This window comes from Hylobates moloch, unplaced genomic scaffold (assembly GCF_009828535.3).
Source record: "Hylobates moloch isolate HMO894 unplaced genomic scaffold, HMol_V3 SCAFFOLD_82, whole genome shotgun sequence".
Taxonomy (NCBI): Eukaryota; Metazoa; Chordata; class Mammalia; order Primates; family Hylobatidae; genus Hylobates; species Hylobates moloch.
The window spans coordinates 16,002-38,348 of record NW_026652357.1 but is presented as its reverse complement, the minus strand read 5'-3'; the positions used below and the strand labels follow the sequence as shown (position 1 = coordinate 38,348).

Sequence of the window (22,347 nt, the reverse complement as noted above, 5' to 3'; positions counted from 1 at the left end):
TCCAGGAGGCGGAGGTTGCAGTGAGCCGAGATGATGTTAATGCACCATCGCCTGGGCAACAAGAGATAAACTCCATCTCAAAAAAAGAAAAAAAAAAAGAATGGGGCGGGCGTGGTGGCTCACGCCTGTAATCCCAACATTTTGGGAGACTGAGGCGGGCGGATCACGAGGTCAGGAGATCGAGACCATCCTGGCTAACACGGTGAAACCCTGTCTCTACTAAAAATACAAAAAATTAGCCAGGCGTGGTGACAGGTGCCTGTAGTCCCAACTACTTGGGAGGCTGAGGCAGGAGAATGGCGTCAGCCCAGGAGACGGAGCTTGCAGTGAGCCAAGATTGCGCCACTGTACTCCAGCCTGGGCAACAGAGTGAGATTGTCTCAAAAAAAAAAAAGGATTTTTTGTGTGTGTTTGTGTGTGTGTGTGTGTGTGTGTGTGTGTGGTTTTTCTGTGCTGGCTTACTTTACTTAGCATAATATTTTTCAAATTCATGAATATTGTTTCAAATAACAAGACTTTCTTATTTTTAAGGGCTGGCTGAATAGCATTTCTTTGGGTATATATACCACAGTTTCTTCCTCCATTCACCTATTGATGGACACTTAGGTTGATTCCATACTTTAGCTATTATAAGTAATCCACTTCCTTCCTTCTCTTTTGTATTGTTTTGTTTTTGTTTATGTTTTGTTTTTGTTTTTTTTTGAGACGGAGTCTCGCTCTGTCACCCAGGCTGGAGTGCAGTGGCGCAATCTTGGCTCACTGCAAGCTCTGCCTCCCGGGTTCACGCCATTCTCCTGCCTCAGCCTCTCCGAGTAGCTGGGACTACAGGCGCCCACCACCACGTCCGGCTAATTTTTTGTATTTTTAGCAGAGACGGGGTTTCACCGTGGTCTCGATCTCCTGACCTCGTGATCCGCCCGCCTCGGCCTCCCAAAGTGCTGGGATTACAAGCGTGAGCCACCGCGCCCAGCTGTTTATGTTTTGTTTTGTTTTGTTTTGTTTTGTTTTGTTTTGTTTTGTTTGAGATGGAGTCTCATTCTGTCACCCAAGCTGGAGTGCAGTGGCGCAATCTTGGCTAACTGCAACCTCTGCCTCCCAGGTTCAAGTGATTCTAGTGCCTCAGCCTCCTGAGTAGCTGAGATTACAGGTGTGCACCACCACACCAGGCTAATTTTTGTATTTTTAGTAAAGGCAGGCTTTCACCATGTTGACCAAGCTATCTTTTATTTGTTTGTATATTTCTTTCTTCCTTTCTTTCTTTATTTCTAGAAGCATGTTAGTTTTTTTTTTTTTTTTTTTTTTTAGACGGAGTCTCGCTCTGTCGCCCAGGCTGGAGTGCAGTGGCGCAATCTCGGCTCACTGCAAGCTCCGCCTCCCGGGTTCACGCCATTCTCCTGCCTCAGCCTCTCCGAGTAGCTGGGACTACAGGCGCCCGCCACTACGCCCGGCTAATTTTTTTTGTATTTTTAGTAGAGACGGGGTTTCACCGTGGTCTCGATCTCCTGACCTCGTGATCCGCCCGCCTCGGCCTCCCAAAGTGCTGGGATTACAAGCGTGAGCCACCGCGCCCGGCCTGAAGCATGTTAGTTTTAAAATATAAATTATGAATATTAAAAATCTTCATTTCTCTGTCTTTGATTACTATTATGGCTGATTTAAAAATAAGTTTTGGAAGAAGAGAAAATGGCCAGGAGGCGGCGGCTGTAGGTTGTGCGGCGGCAGCAGCTCTTCCCTGGGCGGACGATGGACAGCCAGGGCAGGAAGGTGGTGGTGTGCAACAGCACTGGGTTTGTGAAGTGTGGATATGCAGGCTCCAACTTTCCAGAACACATCTTCCCAGCTTTGGTTGGAAGACCTATTATCAGATCAACCACCAAAATGGGAAAAATTGAAATCAAGGATCTTTTTTTTTTTTTTTGAGACAGAGTCTCGCTCTGTCGCCCAGGCTGGAGTGCAGTGGCGCAGTCTCGGCTCACTGCAAGCTCCGCCTCCCGGGTTCATGCCATTCTCCTGCCTCAGCCTCTCCGAGTAGCTGGGACTACAGGCGCCCGCCACCATGCCTGGCTAATTTTTTGTATTTTTTAGTAGAGACGGGGTTTCACCGTGGTCGCCTGGGCCTCCCAAAGTGCTGGGATTACAAGCGTGAGCCACCGCGCCTGGCCAGAAATCAAGGATCTTATGATTGGTGATGAGGCAAGTGAATTACGATCAATGTTAGAAGTTAAGTACTCTATAGAAAATGGCATAGTACAAAATTGGGATGACATGAAACACCGTGGGACTACACATTTGGACCAGAGAAACTTAATATAGATATCAGAAATTGTAAAATCTGACTCACAGAACCTCCTATGAACCCAACCCAAAACAGAGAGAAGATTGTAGAGGTAATATTTGAAACTTACCGGTTTTCCGGTGTCTATGTAGCTATCCAGGCAGTTCTGGCTTCGTACGCTCAAGGTTTATTGACTGGTGTAGTGGTAGACTCTGGAGATAGTGTGACTCACATTTGCCCAGTATATGAAGGCTTTTCTCTCCCTCATCTTACCAGTAGAATGGATATTGCTGGGAGGGATATAATTAGATATCTTATCAAGCTACTTCTGTTGCAAGGATACGCCTTCAACCACTCTGCTGATTTTGAAACGGTTCGCATGATTAAAGAAAAACTGTGTTACGTGGGATATAATATTGAGCAAGAGCAGAAACTGGCCTTAGAAACCACAGTATTAGTTGAATCTTATACTCTCCTAGATGGACGTATCATCAAAGTTTGGAGAGAGAGATTTGAAGCACCAGAAGCTTTATTTCAGCCTCACTCGATCAGTGTTGAAGGAGTTGGTGTTGCTGAATTGCATTTTTAACACAATTCAGGTGGCTGACATTGATACCAGATCTGAATTCTACAAACACACTGTGCTTTCAGGAGGGTCTAGTATGTATCCTGGCCTCTGCCATCACGGCTGGAACAAGAACTTAAACAGCTTTACTTAGAAAGAGTTTTGAAGGGTGATGTGGAAAAGCTTTCTAAATTTAAGATCTGCGTTGAAGGCCCACCCAGCAGAAAGCACATGGTATTCCTGGGTGGTGCAGTTCTAGCAGATGTCCTGAAAGACAAAGAAAACTTTTGGATGACCCGACAGGAGTATCAAGAAAAGGGTGTCCGTGTGCTAGAGAAACTTGGTGTGACTGCTCGATAAACTCCAAAGCTTGTTCCCATCACACCCGTGATGCTTTCTTTTTTCCTTTATTGCCAATCTTTGAACTCATTCATCTCCAGGACATGGAAGAGGCCTTTCTCTGCCCTTTGACTGGAAAGGTCAAGTTTTATTCTGGTGTCTTGGGGAAGCTTTGTTAAATTTTTGTTAATGTGGGTAAATCTGAATTTAACTCAATTGCTTCCCTACATAGACTAGAGGGCTAAGGATTCTGTCTGCTGCTTTGTTTCTTCTAAGTGGGCATTTAGATATTCCTCTAGGCTTCCTATTTCCACTTTACTGCTCTAATGCTGCTAGTCATAGTCTTTAGCACACTGGGTGGTATGCCTTTATTAATATAAGAAAACAATTTCCACAGGAGCTTTTACATATTACTGGGATGGGGGGTGGTTCGGGATGGGTGGGCAGCTGCTGAACCCTTTAGGGCATTTCCTCTGTAATGTGGCGCTTTCGTTTTTTTTTTTGTTTGTTTGTTTTTTTTTTTTTTTTTTTTGAGACGGAGTCTCGCTCTGTCGCCCAGGCTGGAGTGCAGTGGCGCAATCTCGGCTCACTGCAAGCTCCGCCTCCCGGGTTCACGCCATTCTCCTGCCTCAGCCTCTCCGAGTAGCTGGGACTACAGGCGCCCGCCACCACGCCTGGCTAATTTTTTTGTATTTTTAGTAGAGACGGGGTTTCACCGTGGTCTCGATCTCCTGACCTTGTGATCCGCCCGCCTCAGCCTCCCAAAGTGCTGGGATTACAAGCGTGAGCCACCGCGCCCAGCCTGTAATGTGGCGCTTTCAACTGTACTGCTGCAACTTTAAGTACCTTAAAGCTTCTCCTGTGAACATCTTAGGGAAATGTTAGGTTCAGAACTAAAGTGTTTTGGGTGGGTTTTGTTGCGGGGGAGGGTAACAGTGGGTGGTCTTCTGATTTTCATTTTTGAGGTTTTCTCACTGGAGTACATAGAGGAACTTTATTTAGAGTACTTTGATTTGACAGGTTTTCTTCCACTTGTGCTCTGCCTGGAGCTGTTTCCATATGATAAAAAAAGCAAGTGTGGTATTCCAGTACTATGTGGCTTAGAAAATTTATGTTTTTAAAAATCAACAACATTAGCTGGGAATAGACTCCGTACAATCCTTCAATGGAAAAGTAACATTTAAAAATCCTTTGGGTAATTCAAATTACAGATTTAGAAGTGCTTAAGATCTGGTGTTTTTGTCAGGCCTCTGAGCCCAAGCCAAGCCATGGCATCCCCTGTGACTTGCACGTATACATCCAGATGGCCTGAAGTAACTGAAGATCCACAAAAGAAGTAAAAATAGCCTAACTGATGACATTCCACCATTGTGATTTGTTTCTGCCCCACCCTAACTGATCAGTGTACTTTGTAATCTCCCCCACTTCTAAGAAGGTTCTTTGTAATTCTCCCTACCCCTGAGAATGTACTTTGCGAGATCCACCCCCTGCCCCCAAAACATTGCTCCTAAGTCCACCGCCTATCCCAATACCTATAAGAACTAATGATAATCCACCACCCTTTGCTGACTCTCTTTTTGGACTCAGCCCGCCTGCACCCAGGTGAAATAAACAGCCATGCTGCTCACACAAAGCCTGTTTGGTGGTCTCTTTACACGGACGCGCATGAAAGTTTTGTTAATGCTTCTGTTTATTCTGGAAGCATTAAGGTAACCCATTGTCAAGTATCATTCTTGCAAATTATTCTTTTGTATAACTGACCAGTGCTTAATAAAACAAGCAGGTACTTACAGATAATTACTGGCAGTAGGTTGTAATTGGTGGTTTAAAAATAACATTGGAATACGGTTGTCAATTGGGTAATTTTCTTTTTTTTTACTTCTTTTTTTTTGTTTTTTTTTGAGACGGAGTCTTGCTCTGTCGCCCAGGCTGGAGTTCAGTGGCGTGATCTCGACTCACTGCAAGCTCCACCTCCTGGGTTCACACCATTCTCCTGTCTCAGCCTCCTGGGTAGCTGGGACTACAGGCGCCCACCACCACGCCCGGCTAATTTTGTGTATTTTTAGTAGAGACAGGGTTTCACTGTGTTAGCCAGGATGGTCTTGATCTCCTGACTAATTGGGTAATTTTCATTAGTTGTTTTGTTTGTTTATTTTGATTTGAAACCTAATTTGACTGTTTAAAATATTGGCCAAAAAAATCAAGATTTAAATTTTTTATTTGTACTGAAAAACTAATAACTGTAAATTCTCAGCCATCTTTGAAGCTTGAAAGAAGAGTCTTTGGTATTTTGTAAACGTTAGCAGACTTTCCTGCCAGTGTCAGAAAATCCTATTTATGAATCCTTTCTGAAAAAAATATCAAATAGTACCCATACATGAGTTATTTCAAAGTTTGAAAAATAAAAAGAAATTGCATGACACTAATTACAAAATACAAGTTTCTCTCACGACCGTGTGAAGAGACCACCAAACAGGCTTTCTGTGAGCAACTAGGCTGTTTATTTCACCTGGGTGCAGGCGGGCTGAGTCTGAAAAGAGAGTCAGCGAAGGCAGATAAGGGTGGGCCCGTTTTATAAGATTTGGGTAGGTAAAGGAAAATTATAGTCAAAGGGGGGTTGTTCTCTGGCGGGCAGGAGTGGGGGTCACAAGGTGCTCAGTGGGGGAGCTTTTTGAGCCAGGACAAGCCAGGAGAAGGAATTTCACAAGATAATGTCATCAGTTAAGGCAAAGACCGGCCATTTTAATTTCTTTTGTGGTGGAATGTCATCAGTTATGGCAGGAACCAGCCATCTGGATGTGTACGAGCAGGTCACAGGGGATATGATGGCTTAGCTTGGGCTCAGAGGCCTGACAAAAAGTTCTGGAAAAAAATATTTTTCTTTATTTTAAAACATTTTTTTAAAACTAATAATGGCTTTGAAAGAAGAGGCTTAATTTTGGAGTGACTAAAATCAAAAGAAATTATTGACTTGAGGCCTCTGTTTAATAAGAATACATAATTAGCTTAAATAAGCAGCAAAAGGTTAGTTTTAATTATGTAGCTTCTGTTAATATTAAGTGTTTTTTGTCTGTTTTACCTCAATATGAACAGATAAGTTTGCCTGCATGCTGGACATGCCTCAGAACACATGAATAGCGCATACTAGATCTTAGGAACATGGATCTTAGAGTCACTTTGGAATAAGTTCTTATATAAATATCCCCAGGCTTTTGAGAATGGGTCTTGTTAAAGGACGCACATGTAGGGCCAGTACCTAATGGCAATTGGGTTCAGGGAAATGGGATTGACTTGGTCTTTTGTCCTTTGGTCATAATTTTAAAATATGGGAGTAGAAAACAACAAAGAATTGAATGGACTCTTAAAACAATGAAAGAACATTTATCATTTGTCCCTTGAATGCAGAATTTGTTTTTGATTTCATAATTCTGCTGGTAAACGTGACAGTTAAAATGGTGTATTATGTATAAATATGATAATTTAGAAATACCATTTTATAATTTTACTATTCCAAGGTGACATAATGCACTTAAATTTGGGATTTGGGTGGAGTATTATGTTTAACTGGAGTTATTGTCAAGTATGAATCCCTCAGGAAAAAAAAAATCTGTTTTAAAAAGCAATCTGATTCTTAGCTCTTGAAACTATTGTTAGTTAAATTTCCAATAATTAAAAAATTTAAATTTTTAAATTAGAATTGCCAATACTTTGACCTTTGAGAAGGGTTTCTTAGAAATACATTTAGTAATGTCCCCAAGACATTAGTCTTACATTTAAACTTTTTTATTTAAAACATGGTATTGGTGGTTAACTTTTACACAGTTCTGAGTACTGTCAATATCTGGAAAGTATCTTGAGATATCAGTGGAAAGCTAAACAGTCTTAAGTTTAACATGAAATACTTCTTTTTCATTCCGAAAATAAAATCAGATTTTTTCAAGGTCAAAAAAAATTAAAAAATTAAAAAATAAAAATAAGTTTTTTTGAAATTATCTGCATAAAGGTTTTTGCTTCATTATTAACACAACTTGAGACAATATAGAAATGAAAATGAATATTTATTAGTAAAACAGCAATTATCTAGCTCCTCGTAGTGATTTAATCTTTTACCTAGTCTTTAGAACTTCCATCAAGACAACAACTCTTATTTTTTTCCAAGAGTGTGTGATGTAAAAATCACACTCTTGTCTTTTTGTCTTTGTGGCAGAAGTCGGGTATTTATGGTAATGAAAAATAAGTCTAGGTCTCTTTTTAGAAGAAAGATGGTGATGATGGAAGCAACCATAATGGTACTTGGTACTTAGCCACATTTCAAAGCATGCCGGTACAAATTTAAATGAAAATTAAGAAAGTTGGCCGGGCGCGGTGGCTCATGCCTGTAATCCCAGCACTTTGGGAGGTCGAGGCGGGCGGATCACGAGGTCAGGAGATCGAGACCATCCTGGCTAACACGGTGAAACCCCGTCTCTACTAAAAATACAAAAAATTAGCCCGGCGAGGTGGCAGGCGCCTGTAGTCCCAGCTACGCGGGAGGCTGAGGCAGGAGAATGGCGTGAACCCGGGGGGGCGGAGCCTGCAGTGAGCCGAGATCGCGCCACTGCACTCCAGCCTGGGTGAAAGAGCAAGACTCCGTCTCAAAAAAAAAAAAAAAAAAAAAAAAAAAAAGAAAGTCAAATAGGAAATGAGAAAAAAAAACTACTAGAAACACATAAAACAATAACAATGTAACTAACAACTTCCTTTTTTTTTTTTTTGGTTTTAGACAGAGTTTCCCTCTTGTTGCCTATGCTGGAGTGCAATGGCACAATCTTGGCTCACTGCAACCTCCGCCTCCCGGGTTCAAGTAATTCTTTTGTCTCAGACTTCCCAGTAGCTTGGACTACAGGCACACGCCACCACGCATGGCTAATTTTTTTTTTTTTTTTTTGAGACGGAGTCTCGCTCTGTCACCCAGACTGGAGTGCAGTGGCGCGATCTCGGCTCACTGCAAGCTCCGCCTCCCGGGTTCACGCCATTCTCCTGCCTCAGCCTCTCCGAGTAGCTGGGACTACAGGCGCCCGCCACAACGCCTGGCTAATTTTTCTATTTTTAGTAGAGACGGGGTTTCACCGTGGTCTCGATCTCCCGACCTCGTGAACCGCCCGCCTCGGCCTCCCAAAGTGCTGGGATTACAAGCGTTAGACACCGCGCCCGGCCTTTTTGTATTTTTAGTAGTGACGGGGTTTCACCATGTTAGCCAGGATGGTCTCGATCTCCTGACCTAGTGATCCGCCCGCCTCGGCCTCCCAAAGTGCTGGGATTACAGGCTTGAGCCACCGCGCCCGGCCAATTTTTGTATTTTTAGTAGAGAGAGAGTTTCATCATATTGATCAGGCTGATCTCAAACTCCTGACCTCAGATGACCCACCTACCTCGGTTTCCCAACGTGCTGGGATTACAGGCATGAGCCACAGCATCTGGACAACAACTTTATTTGTTTAAGCAATTATTTTAAATATAAGTTAATTAAACTACTTAATAAAATAAAATGACATGTAATTTTAGGACTTTGGAAAGCCAAGGTAGGCTGATCACTTGATCCCAGGAGTTCAAGACAGGCCTAGGCAACACGGCAAAACTCTGTCTCTATAAAAAATACAAAAAAGCTAGCTTGGTGTGATGGCACATACTTGTAATCCAGGTATTTGAGAGACTGAAATGAGATAATCAGCAGAGTTTGAGAGATTCAAGCAGCAGTGAAATGTGCAAATCAGCCTGGTTGACACAGTGAGTTCCATTCTGAAAAATAAATGAGGCTGGGCACGGTGGCTCATGCCTGTAATCCCAGTCTTTTGGGAGACTGAGGCAGGCAGATCACCTGACGTCAGGACTTAAAGACCAGTCGGGTCATCATGGAGAAAACCCGTCTCTACTAAAAATACAAAAAATTAGCCGGGTGTGGTGGCAGGGCACCTGTAATCTCAGCTACTCAGGAGGCTAAGCCAGGAGAATTGCTTGAACCCAGGAGGCGGAGTTTGCAGTGAGCAGAGATTTCACCATTGCACTCCAGCCTGGGCAACAAGAGCGAAACTCCATCGCAAAATAAATAAATACATATATAGGCTGGGTACAGTGGCTTACACCTGTAATCCCAGCACTTTAGGAGGCTGAGGTGGGTGGATCAGAAGATCAAAAGATCAAGACCAGCCTGGCCAAAATGGTGAAACCCCGTCTCTATTAAAAACACAAAAATTGGCTGGGCCTGGTGGCATGTGCCTGTAATCCTAGCTACTCAGGAGGCTGAGGCAGGAGAATCACTTGAACCCGGGAGGTGGAGGTTTCAGTGAGCTGAGATTGCACCACTGCACTCTAGCCTGGGTAACAGAGTGAGACTCTGCCTCAAAATAAATAAATAAATAAATAAATACATACATACATAAAATTATATATATATAAAAAGGAAGCCAGGCATGGTGGCTCTCACCTGTAATCCCAGCACTTTGGGAGGCTGAGGCAGGAGGATCATGAGGTCAGGAATTCGAGACCAGCCTGGCCTGTATGGTGAGCCCCATCTCTACTAAAAATACAAAAAGTAGCTGGGTGTGGTGACGCGCACCTGTAGTCCCAGCTACTCAGGAGGCTGAGGCAGGAGAATCGCTTGAACCTGGGAGGTGGAGGTGGCAGTGAGCCAAGATTGCACCACTGCACACCAGCCTGGGCAACAGAGCAAGACTGGGTCTCTCAAAAAAATAAATAAATAAATAAATAAAAGGAAATAGAATGGCTGCGTGGTTTTTTAAAAAGCATACACTATGCTGCCTACAAGAGATTAATTTAAGCATTGAGTCAAATAGGCTGAAAGTAACAGAATGAAAAAAATGTACACATTCCATGAAAATAGTAACCACGATTGAGTGAGGTGGTCATAATTATATTAGACAGAATATGCTTTAAGTCAGGTAGTACCATGAGACAAAGATTGACATTATATTATATTAAAGTGAGTTGATTTACCAGGAATCTATAACTATAATATTTATTTGTCTATATTTACATGTGTATATAACATCGGGGCTCCAAAATATATAAAGCAAATATTGACAAAAGTGAAGAAAGACATACATAGCAACATAATAATTGTAGACATCAAAACACCATTTGCAATAATAATTAGAAAATTTAGATAAAAATAAGAAAAAGAAAACTCAGACAACATTATAGACTATATTAATTATTTTGCATATAGAGGAATATTTGAGAGTGCATAATTTATAAAGAAAAAAGGTTTAGATGGCTCACACTTTAGCAAACTGTATAAGTGTGTGTCAGCATCTGCTTCTGGTGAGGATTTCAGGAAGCTTAAAATCATGGTGGAAGGTAAAGAGTAACTGGACATATTATATGGTAAGAGACAGAGCAAGTGTGAGGTGAAGAAGCCAGGTTCTTTTAATGAACCAGCTCTCATTTGAATTAATAGGGTGTAAACTTTTTGGTTAACAGGAGGATATATCAAGCCATTCATGAAAAATTTGCCCCCATAACCCAAACGTGTCCCACCAGGTCCCACATTCAACACTGAGGATTTATATTGCAGCATGACGTTTGGACAACATGGACATCCAAACCATATTATAGACAAACTAGGCTTCACAGACACACACAAAACTCTCCAGTCAAAACCAAGATAATGCACAATATTCTTATTTGCATCTGGTGTATTTTGTTAGGGCACATAGCAAGTTTTATTAAATTTTAAAATACTGACTGGGAACAGTGGCTCTTGCCTATAATCTTAACACTTTAGGAGACCAAGGTAAGAGGATCCACTGGGGCCAAAATTTCAAGACCAGCCTGGGCAAAACGGTGAGATCCTAACACTATAAACAAGAAAACAATTAGCCAGACATGGTAGTGCATGTCTGTAGTCCTAGCTACTCAGAAAACTGAGATGAAGGGGTCACTTGAGCCCAGGAGGTGGAGCATACAGTGAGCCAAAATTATGCCACTGCACTGCAGCCTGGGTGATGGTAAGATCTTGTTTCAAAACAACAACAAATCAATTTGAAAGACTAAAATTATACACTGCATATTTTCTTTTTCCTTTTTTTTTTTTTTTTTGAGACGGAGTCTTGCTCTGTCACCCAGGCTGGAGTGCAGTGGCGCAATCTCGGCTCACTGCAAGCTCTGCCTCTCGGGTTCACGCCATTCTCCTGCCTCAGCCTCTCCGACTCGATCTCCTGACCTCGTGATCCGCCCGCCTCGGCCTCCCAAAGTGCTGGGATTACAAGCGTGAGCCACCGCGCCCGGCCCTCTTTTTTCTTTTTTTTTGGAGACGGAGTCTCGCTCTGTCGCCCAGGCTGGAGTGCAGTGGCGTGATCTCGGCTCACTGCAAGCTCCGCCTCCCCGGTTCACGCCATTCTCCTGCCTCAGCCTCCCGAGTAGCTGGGACTACAGGTGCCCGCCACCTCGCCCGGCTAATTTTTTGTATTTTTAGTAGAGACGGGGTTTCACCGTGTTAGCCAGGATGGTCTCGATCTCCTGACCTCGTGATCCACCCGCCTCGGCCTCCCAAAGTGCTGGGATTACAGGCGTGAGCCACAGCGCCCAGCTTTTTTTTTTGTGTGTGTGAGACAGTTTCGCTCTTGTTGCCCAGACTGGAGTGCAGTGGCACGATCTCAGGTCACCGCAACCTCGGCCTCCCAGATTCAAGCAATTCTCCTGCCTCAGCCTCCCAAGTAGCTGGGATTACAGGCATGCACCACCACGACCGGCTAATTTTGTATTTTTAGTAGAGACGGGGTTTCTCCATGTTGAGGCTGGTCTCGAACTCCTGAGCTCAGGTGATCTGCCTGCCTGGGCCTCCGAAAGTGCTGGGATTATAGGTGTGAGCCACCGCCCCCAGCCATACACTGTGTATTTTCTTTTTTTTGTTGAGACGGAGTCTGGCTCTGTCGCCCAGGCTGGAGTGCGGTGGCGCAATCTCGGCTCATTGCAAGCTCCGCCTCCCGGGTTCACGCCGTTCTCCTGCCTCAGCCTTCTGAGTAGCTGGGACTACAGGCGCCCGCCACCAGGTCCGGCTAATTTTTTGTGTTTTTGGTAGAGACAGGGTTTCACCATGTTACCCAGGATGGTCTCAATCTCCTGACCTCGTGATCTGCCCACCTCGGCCTCCCAAAGTGCTGGGATTACAGGCGTGAGCCACCGCGCCCGGCCACACTGTGTATTTTCTAACAAAAATTGAATTAAACTAGGAATTAAAAGCAAAAGTCAAACTGGCAAATTCAAAAATATGTATATACAAAACACTTCAATATATTTTTGCTCAGGGGTCAAAAAATTTTAAAAATGTCAATACAACCTACCATTAAAAGATGATACACAGTTGTTTGTCAGAAATATTTATTTATTTACAGAAATAGCATTGATTATTGATTAGATATATATCGTTATGGTTTAGGGTATGGGATATAGTGTCCAGTGTGGCATTATTAGTTTAATTTATACCTACTTGTGGCAATAGCGAACAGTTTCAAGAAATGAATACTTAGTTCAAAGGGAGGAGGAATAACAGCACTTTTATTTTAATGTCTCTCTGAGTTTGATAACCAAATGGACTTGCATTTTTTAGGTAACGGTTTTTTATTTCCCAAATCTCAAGATCTAAATTCAAAATTTGGAGATGCACATTTAGGGCCTGAATGGCTGGAGTAGCAACAGGTGTTAGCTACACATTTGTGAGCACTTTGGCAAGAGGAGGAAGGAGAAAGTGAGATTCTCATGTCTAAATGTCTACTCAATGCACACATGTTATTCTGATTGAGTTTCTGGGTTACATAGTTCTGTATCAGTTTCAGTCTAGATACAAGAGTCATTGAAAGAGGTAAAATGATTGATTGCTGCCCTGTGATGTTGGTAGAAATGTGGTCTAGCCTTTGTAGGAGTGACTGTAGAGGACTATAGATACCAACTAGGCAGAGACACAATTCTGCCTGTGTATTTAGGGAACAGCATGCACTTTGCTGCACAACTTTGAGTTCACCGGAAGCCTGAGAGGGAAAGTCCCCTCTAGAGTAAATTCTGGTTGGCCCTTATGTGTTTATATCATGTCTGGTAATTCTAGACAGTGTTTGGAAACAATAATTAAATGAAAAATTTTCTCCACCCCAGAGAAACTCCACAATAATAGAATAGAAAGAAAATGGTTTTATTACACAATTGAACTTGAATGTGACATGGATCTTCATCAATCTGCTTAAGAGACTGCAGAGACAGAAAGATGGTCACTATAATTAGTCCACAAGTAGAAGAATTTAAAGCACCATGTCATACATAGTTCATCCTAAATTCACCTGGAGATCGAAGAGGCCATCTGTGTATGCTAATTACTTATATTCAATGACAAAAAACTTTTCACATCTTCATAATAGGATGTAGTTTAGCAGCTTGAAGCCAGGTGCCTGCTGAAGGTAGGCTTTCACTCTGCTACAAAAATGGTTGAATAAGGTTCTATCTTTTTGGCTACTTATATTTTATTTATTTATTTTTATTTATTTATTTATTTTTTTGAGACAGAGTCTCGCTCTGTCGCCCAGGCTGGAGTGCAGTGGCGCAATCTCGGCTCACTGCAAGCTCCACCTCCCAGGTTCACGCCATTCTCCTGCCTCAGCCTCTCCGAGTAGCTGGGACTACAGGCGCCCGCCACCATGCCCAGCTAATTTTTTGTATTTTTAGTAGAAACAGGGTTTCACCGTGGTCTCGATCTCCTGACCTCGTGATCAGCCCGCCTCGGCCTCCCAAAGTGCTGGGATTACAAGCGTGAGCCACCGCGCCCGGCCAGAGATATAAAGATCTTAAGAAAAATCTCAGATTAGATATGATTGATCAAGTCAGTCAAAAAATATTTCCCTAAAAGCAATTTCTCTCTAAACACCTAAAGTGCACAGCTACTCTCAGCATGAGAAACATGAGCTTCAGGAAGAAAGAGGGCAGATTTTCAGAAGAATTTTATAAAGTTCGTTTTCCACCTTTGGTGCTCTCTCATCTCCTAGCCAGTGAATGGAGTTCTATATTGAAATACATCTGACAACTTCCAACAACGTTTTTTTTTTTTTCTTTTTTTTTTGAGGCAGAGTCTTGCTCTGTCTCCCAGGCTAGAGTGTAGTGGTGGTATCTCGGCTCACTGCAAGCTCCGCCTCACGGGTTCACGCCATTCTTCTGCCACAGCCTCCCGAGTAGCTGAGACTACAGGCGCCCGCCACCGCGCCTGGCTAATTTTTTGTATTTTTAGTAGAGACGGGGTTTCACCGTGTTAGCCAGGATGGTCTCGATGTGACCTCGTGATCCGTGCGCCTAGGCCTCCCAAAGTGCTGGGATTACAGGGGTGAGCCACCGCGCCCGGCCCCAACAACACCTTTTGATGAAGCAATAGAATGTGACTGTTTTCATAGAGTGGAATATAGTAGAACTTGTAACATAGCTAACTGAATAGCTATTATTATTATTATTTATTTTTTTTGAGACGGAGTCTCGCTCTGTCACCCAGGCTGGAGTGCAGTGGCGCGATCTCGGCTCACTGCAAGCTCCGCCTCCCGGGTTCACGCCATTCTCCTGCCTCAGCCTCTCCGAGTAGCTGGGACTACAGGTGCCCGCCCCCACGCCAGGCTAATTTTTTTTTGTATTTTTAGTAGAGACGGGGTTTCACTGTGGTCTCGATCTCCTGACCTCGTGATCCGCCCGCCTCGGCCTCCTAAAGTGCTGAGATTACAAGCGTGAGCCACCGCGCCCGGCCTGAATAGCTATTATTGTTTTTGGGTGGCCACATCACCTGTCTTTATTTTTCCTGTAATAGCAGCATTCCAATTTAGTGCAATAAAAGATACTAAAGTTGTGTTTATTCATAATTATCCCTATTGAATAAAGTAATGAACATGTCACACTAATATCTACTGTAACAATTTGGTAGTAAATTTTCTTTGGATATTAGGTATAAGTATCTAAGTATGAATAATTTTAATGAAATAGTCATAATGTATGTAGCATTTTTAAAAATTGCAACTGTAGCCAGGCGCAGTGTCTCACATCTATAATCCCAGCACTTTGGGAGACTGAAGCGTGCAGATCATGAGGTCAGGAGTTTGAGTCCAGCTTGGCCTATATGGTGAAACCCCGTCTCTACTAAATATACAAAAAAAATTTAGCGGGGCATTATGGAGCCCGCCTGTTGTCCCAGCTACCCGGGAGGCTAAGGCAGAAGAATTGCTTGAACCCAGGAGGTGGAGGTTGCAGTGAGATGAGATTGCAGCACTGTGGTCCAGCCAGGGCAAAAAAGCTAGACTCCGTCTAAAAAAAAAAAATCAACTATACTTCAGTTAAAACACTTTATATTTCAAAAGTGTAAATAACAATACTAAAATAACAATTTAAGTGATTCATTCAAACTAAGTATTGTGGCTTTATATTCATATGATGTAGAAAATACTGTTTACAGGTCACGCCTGTAATCCCAGCACTTTGGAAGAGTGAGGCGGTTGGATCACCTGAGGTCAGGAGTTCAAGATCAAGCTGGCCTACATGATGAGACCCCATCTATACTAAAAATACAAAAACTTAGCCAGGCATGGTGGCACATGCCTTGTAATACCAGCTACTTGGGAGGCTCAGGCAGGAGAATTGCTTGAACCTGAGAGGCAGTGGTTTCAGTGATCCAGGATCATGCCACTGCACTCCAACCTGGATGACATGGTAAGACTCTATCTCAAAAAAAATAAAATACTGTTTAATGTATATGAATGCAATTTGTCTACAAACCTTATACATAACTATGCTAATTGCTCTGAAGTAATAAATAAAAAGCAAAATACAACTAAAGACTCTACTGTTCAGTTTATGCACTGAACTGTTTTTGCTTTTGCAGTATAAGTACTTCAGCCTGCAGATATTGGATAATTACCTTGGATAATCAGGTTTCTTTCAAAGAAACTTAGTATCTTTCAGTCTTTATCATTCTGTACTGCAAAATTTAATCCTATCTTTGTGCTAAGCATCTGTGTGCTCTTAAAATGAGCATTTATCTAAACAATCTGTGTCTACTTTAAAGGACTAAAAATGAAAAAATAAACTTTTTGGAAACAAAAAGAAAGCAAAAAATCTGAAGTACTAGATAAACATAATCGGGACTCTGAAAAAATGACAAAAGATTTATTTAACTGTTAATATAATTTACATATATTTCAAAAAAGCAGAGAAAATATCTACATATAATCAAAATGCCTTAAGAAAAGAGAGAATAGTAAAATAGTTTTTTGATACTTTTTAAAGAGTTTTTGAGCTCTTGGATATCTGAATTTTGCACACTGTGTGCACTTAAGATGATGCTTATGGGAGAAAAAACACAAGAGATAATGATGTTATAAAAAAATCCATGCATGCAAAAGACCTTTGCAACAGAATAGAGAGATCAGAAATAATGCCACCCTCCTACAACCATCAGATTTTTGACAGATCTGACAAAAGTGGGAAGAATTCTCTCTTTAATAAATGATGCTGGAATAATTACTTAGCACTACGTAGAAGACAGAAACTGTACCCCTTCATTACACTATATACAAAAATCGGCTCAAGATAAATTAAAGACTTAAATGTAAAACTTAAAATTATAAGAAACCCTGCAAGATAACCTAAAAAATACTGTTCTAGACATAGAAACTGGCAAAGACTTCATGATGAAGCTACCAAAAGCAATTGCCACAAAAGCAAAAATTGGCAAATGGGATCCATTTAAACTAAAGAGCTTCTTCACAGCAAAGGAAACTATCAACAGAGTAAAGAGACAACATACAGAATAAAGAAAATATTTGCAAACTTTGCCTCTGACAAAGGACTAATATCCAGAATTTATTAAGAGCTCAAGTTTATAAGAAAAAAAAACCTCATTAAAAAGTAGAAAAAAAAACCATGAACATATTCTTTTCAAAAGACAAATGTGCAGTTAACAAGCATGTGAAAAAAATGCTCATCGCTAATTATTAGAGAAATTAAAAGAAAAACCACAATGAGATACCGCATCACACCCATCAGAATGGCTATTTTTTAAATGTCAAAAAATAACAGATGCTGACAAGGTTGCAGAGAAAAGAGAATGCTTATACTCTGCTGGTGAGAGTGTAAATTAGTTCAACAACTGTAAAAAGCAGTGTGGCGATTCCTCACAGAACTGAAAACAAATTATCATTTGACTCAGGAACCTCATAATTTGGTATATACCCAAAGAAATATAAATTATTATAAAGACATATCCACATGCAGGTTTATTGCAGCACTATTCACAATAGCAAAGACATGGACAGGCCATGAATGGTTATCTATGATAGACTGGTAAAGAAAATGTGGTATAGTCAGATGCGGTGGCTCACGCCTGTAATTGCAGCACTTTGGGAGGCTGAGGCAGGTGGATCACTCAGTCAGGCGTTTGAGAGCAGCCTGGCCAACATAATGAAACCCTGTATCTACTAAAAATACAAAAAATTAGCCAGGTGTCGTGGTAGCCATCTGTAATCCCAGCTACTCGTGAGGCTGAGGCAAGAGAGTCGCTTGAACCCGGGAGGCGGAAGTTGCAGTGAGCCGAGATCGCGCCAGTGCACTCCAACCGAGGTGACAGTGTGAGACTGTCAAAAAAAAAAAAAAAAAAAAGAGAGAAAAAAAAGAAAAACAAACTGAACCTTTAATAACTTCCTCTTTCTGGCTTAATATTAGCCTTAGCTTGGAGTGTCTTGGTTAAAGCTTTAATTTCCATGTCAGAGGTATTCACTTGGTGTTGAAACTAACTGAAAAATCCAGCGAAACTACTCAAAGTGTTTACATAAGGGAAGGAAATTTTAACGTGCTCACTTTTTTTTAATGTTTTTTTTTGAGAGGGAGTCTCGCTCTGTCACCCAGGCTGGAGTGCAATGGCACAATCTCGGCTCACTGCAGCCTCCGCCTCCCGGGTTCAAGCCATTCTCGTGCCTCAGCCTGCCAAGTAGCTGGGACTACAGCCGTGCGCCACCACACTCGGCTAATTTTTGTAATTTTAGTAGAGACAGGGTTTCGCCATTTTGGGCAGGCAGGTCTCAAACTCCTGACCTTAAGTGATCAACCCGCCTAGGCTTCCCAAAGTGTTGGGATTACAGTCGTGAGCCAGTGTACCTGCCTAAGATGCTTGCATTTTATACCTCCATAAGAGAAGCAAATATATCTACTTCTTTCAGACAATATATGTATTATTTTATAATTTCTATTAAAAATAATGTAGTAAGGCCGGGCGCGGTGGCTCACGCTTGTAATCCCAGCACTTTGGGAGGCCGAGGCGGGCGGATCACGAGGTCAGGAGATGGAAACCACGGTGAAACCCCGTCTCTACTAAAAATACAAAAAATTAGCCGGGCGTGGTGGCGGGCGCCTGTAGTCCCAGCTACTTGGAGAGGCTGAGGCAGGAGAATGGCGTGAACCCAGGAGGTGGAGCTTGCAGTGAGCCGAGATCGCTCACTGGTTTTGACTGGAGAGTTTTGTGTGTGTCTATGAAGCCTAGGTGGTCTGTAATATAGTTTGGATGCCCATGTTCTCCAAACCACATGCAGCAATATAAATCCTCAATGTTGGATGTAGAAACTGGGGGGACATGTTTGGGTCACTGGGGTGAATTTCTCATGATCCACCCATGTCAGCCTCCCAAAGTGCTGGGATTACAGGCGTGAGCCACTGTGCTCAACTGGGAATTCACATTTGAAGGCACAATGTTATACTGGAAAACAGGAAGAACTCTGTTGGGTATAAATAACAGACTTTTCTTTTTCTTCTATGTGGCTCTTTGCATTGTGCTCACCTAGGACCCTTCATACACCTAACTCATTTATAAATTTTTTTACAAATGTATTTTGGGCAGTATGTTTTTGTTACATTTATGCATCCAGAAAGAAATTACAGCTTGTGATATTTTGCTGTGTCCTCTTGCTTATGTAGTTTGTATAATGTTACAGGTTGGTTTGTAAATTGCATTTATCTGAGTCTAGCAACTGAAGCAATGTGTTTTTATTGTTTCTTTCAGTTATGTGTTTTCATTTTGCCCAAGACCTTTGGCCAGAGCAGAACATAAAAGATTCTTTCCAAAAAGTGATACTGAGAGGATATGAAAAATGTGGACATGACAATTTACAGTTTAAAAAAGGCTGTGAAAGTGTGGATGAGTGTATGGTGTACAAAAGAGGTTATAATGGACTTTATCAATATTTGACAACTACTCAAACCAAAATATTTCCGTGTGATAAATACATGAAAGTCTTTCATAAATTTTCAAACTCAGACATAAGATAAGAGATACTAGAAAAAAACCTTTCAAATGTATAGAACATGGCAAAGCTTTTAACCAGTCCTCAACCCTTACTACACATAAAAAAATTCATACTGGAGAGAAACCCTACAAATGTGAAGAATGTGGCAAAGCCTTCAACTGGTCCTCACACCTTGCTAAACATAAGAGAATTCATACTGGAGAGAAACCCTACAAATGTGAAGAAAGTGGTGAAGCCTTTAAGCGCTCCTTTATCCTTACTAAACATAAGATAATTCATACTGGAGAGAAACCCTACAAATGTGAAGAATGTGGCAAAGTGTTTAAGTACTTCTATCCCTTTACTAAACATAAGATAATTCATACTGGAGAGAAACCCTACAAATGTGAAGAATGTGGCAAAGCCTTCAGTTGGTCCTCAAACCTTACTAGACATAAGAGAATCCATACTGGAGAGAAACCCTACAAATGTGAAAAATGTGGCAAAGCCTTCAACAGGTCCTCAATCCTTACTAGACATAAGAGAATCCATACTGGATAGAAGCTCTACAAATGTGAAGAATGTGGCAAAGGCCTTAAGTGCCTGTCTACCCTTACTACACATAAGGTAATTCATACTGGAGAGAAACCCTACAAATGTGAAGAATGTGGCAAAGCTTTTAACCATCCTGCAACCCCTTTTCCACATAAGAAAATTCGTATTGGAGGGAAACCATACAAGTGTGACAAATGTGGCAAAGCCTTTATTGCATCCTCAACCCTTAGTAGACATGAGATAAGTCAGGTGGGAGAGAAACCCCACAAATAAGAAAATGTGGCAAAGCCTTTACACACTCCTCTACCCTTACTAGACATAAGATAATTCATACTGGAGAGAAACATTATAAGTTTGATGAATGTGGGAAAGTTTTTTTTTTTTTTTTGAGACGGAGTCTCGCTCTTTCACCCAGGCTGGAGTGCAGTGGCGCGATCTCGGCTCACTGCAAGCTCCGCCTCCCGGGTTCGTGCCATTCTCCTGCCTCAGCCTCTCCGAGTAGCTGGGACTACAGGCGCTCGCCACCTCGCCTGGCTAATTTTTTTGTATTTTTAGTAGAGACGGGGTTTCACCGTGGTCTTGATCTCCTGACCTCGTGATCTGCCCGCCTCGGCCTCCCAAAGTGCTGGGATTACAAGCGTGAGCCACCGCGCCCGGCCAGAAACAACACTCTTGAGTACAACAAAAAAGCCCTCTTCAAACAGAAAAAAGAAACCATTTTTAACCCTTATTTTAATGAACATTCAACCAAAATTGAATAATTGGATATATTTTTATTGTTCTATGTGTGTGTGAATGTATAAGTGGTGCATAAAGGAAAAATAATTTAAGCCAGAGAAAAGAAAAGGTGTTAGTTAATATTTATAATGAATAAAATTGGAAAGTAGTTAATTATTGTATCCAGTTGATATATTTGTTTATGTAGATGACAAAAGCAGAAAAGACACTTTTTTTTTTTTTTTTTTTTTTTTTGAAGTAGAGTCTGGCTCTGTCACCCAGGCTGGAGTGCAGTGGCATGATCTCAGCTCACTGCACCTTCTGCCTCCTGGGTTCAAACAATTCTCCTGCCTCAGCCTCCTTAGTAGCTGGATTACAGGCATGCACCATCACATCTGACTAATATTTTTATTGTTAGTAGAGTCGTGGTTTCATCATGTTGGCCAGGCTGGTCTTAAACTCCTGCCCTCATGATCTGCCCACCTCAGCCTCCTACAGTGCTGGTTACAGGCATGAGCCACTGTGCCCGGTGAAAGACGATTTTAAAAGTTTATTTAGGTAGGTAGGCAACATTCTAAGATAATCCCCAGGATTTCCAGTCTGTTGCACACCTGCTGTGTAATACTTTCCTCTTGAGTGTAAAAACGTGTGACTGTGGTGGGAAATCACTCATGAAATCAGGTTACTCATCTGATGACTTTGTGTTATCAAAATGGAGATTATCCTGATTGTGCTGTGCTCTTAAGAGAAAGAGACACATCGTAGAAAAACATCCCTACTTGCCTGAAAGTAAGTTACTTCAGGGTGGAACATGTTGTAAGCTGCTTATGGTGGCCACATGGCAGGAAACATTTTTGTATATTGTCATCATTCCTGCCTTTTGCTTGTTGCCTCCAGTAAGGACAATAAGAGGATCCTATGGCAGAGGGAAAAAAAGGGAATGTCATTAATGCAAGAAATAATTACCTCTCATCTGGGATAGCTTAAGAGAAACAGGAGACCACAACAGAACCACATTAAAGGGAAGAAAAGGGTAGCATGGGTAAAAGTGCTCTCTGGCATCATGGAACTACATTTAGTAAGTTATAGTGAATGATCAGCCTCTGGGATACTGATAGTCTACCAACAAGGCTGAACTCAGCGTAATTCAATCAGCATATCTGCACCATTCTGGTGACCCAGATTTACACTGTTCGTTACAGAAATACCATGAAGACCAGAGGGTAATGTCCTAGAGTTGAACTTACTTCAAAAAGTATACCTAATTGTCTGTTTCCAAATTTGAAAAACCTCAAAAACAATTTATAAATAATTAACTTCTAATTATAGAGGATTCTACTGTACTGTAATACAAGATTAAACAGTAAACACCTTAAATATAAATAGCTTTTGAATGTATGATTAGTTATTTAGTTTCTTTTAGATTCACATGGCGTAAGTAACAATTAGAGAAAACATTTGAAATGGGATAAAATTAACCAAAACCGCATCTTTTCAATGGCTTGGCATAATTGCCATACTTACAGAAATGGCCAGATGACTAACAAGAAACAAAAACCAGATTTTGGGCCGGGCGCGGTGGCTCAAGCCTTTAATCCCAGCACTTTGGGAGG

At 41.8% G+C, this 22,347-nt stretch overlaps 1 pseudogene; it reads left to right on the top strand.

Moving 5' to 3' along the window:
* The first annotated feature begins 1,743 nt into the window (after positions 1-1,743).
* On the top strand, positions 1,744-3,200 carry LOC116463907 (actin-related protein 2-like; annotated as a pseudogene).
* The last annotated feature ends 19,147 nt before the right edge of the window (positions 3,201-22,347 follow it).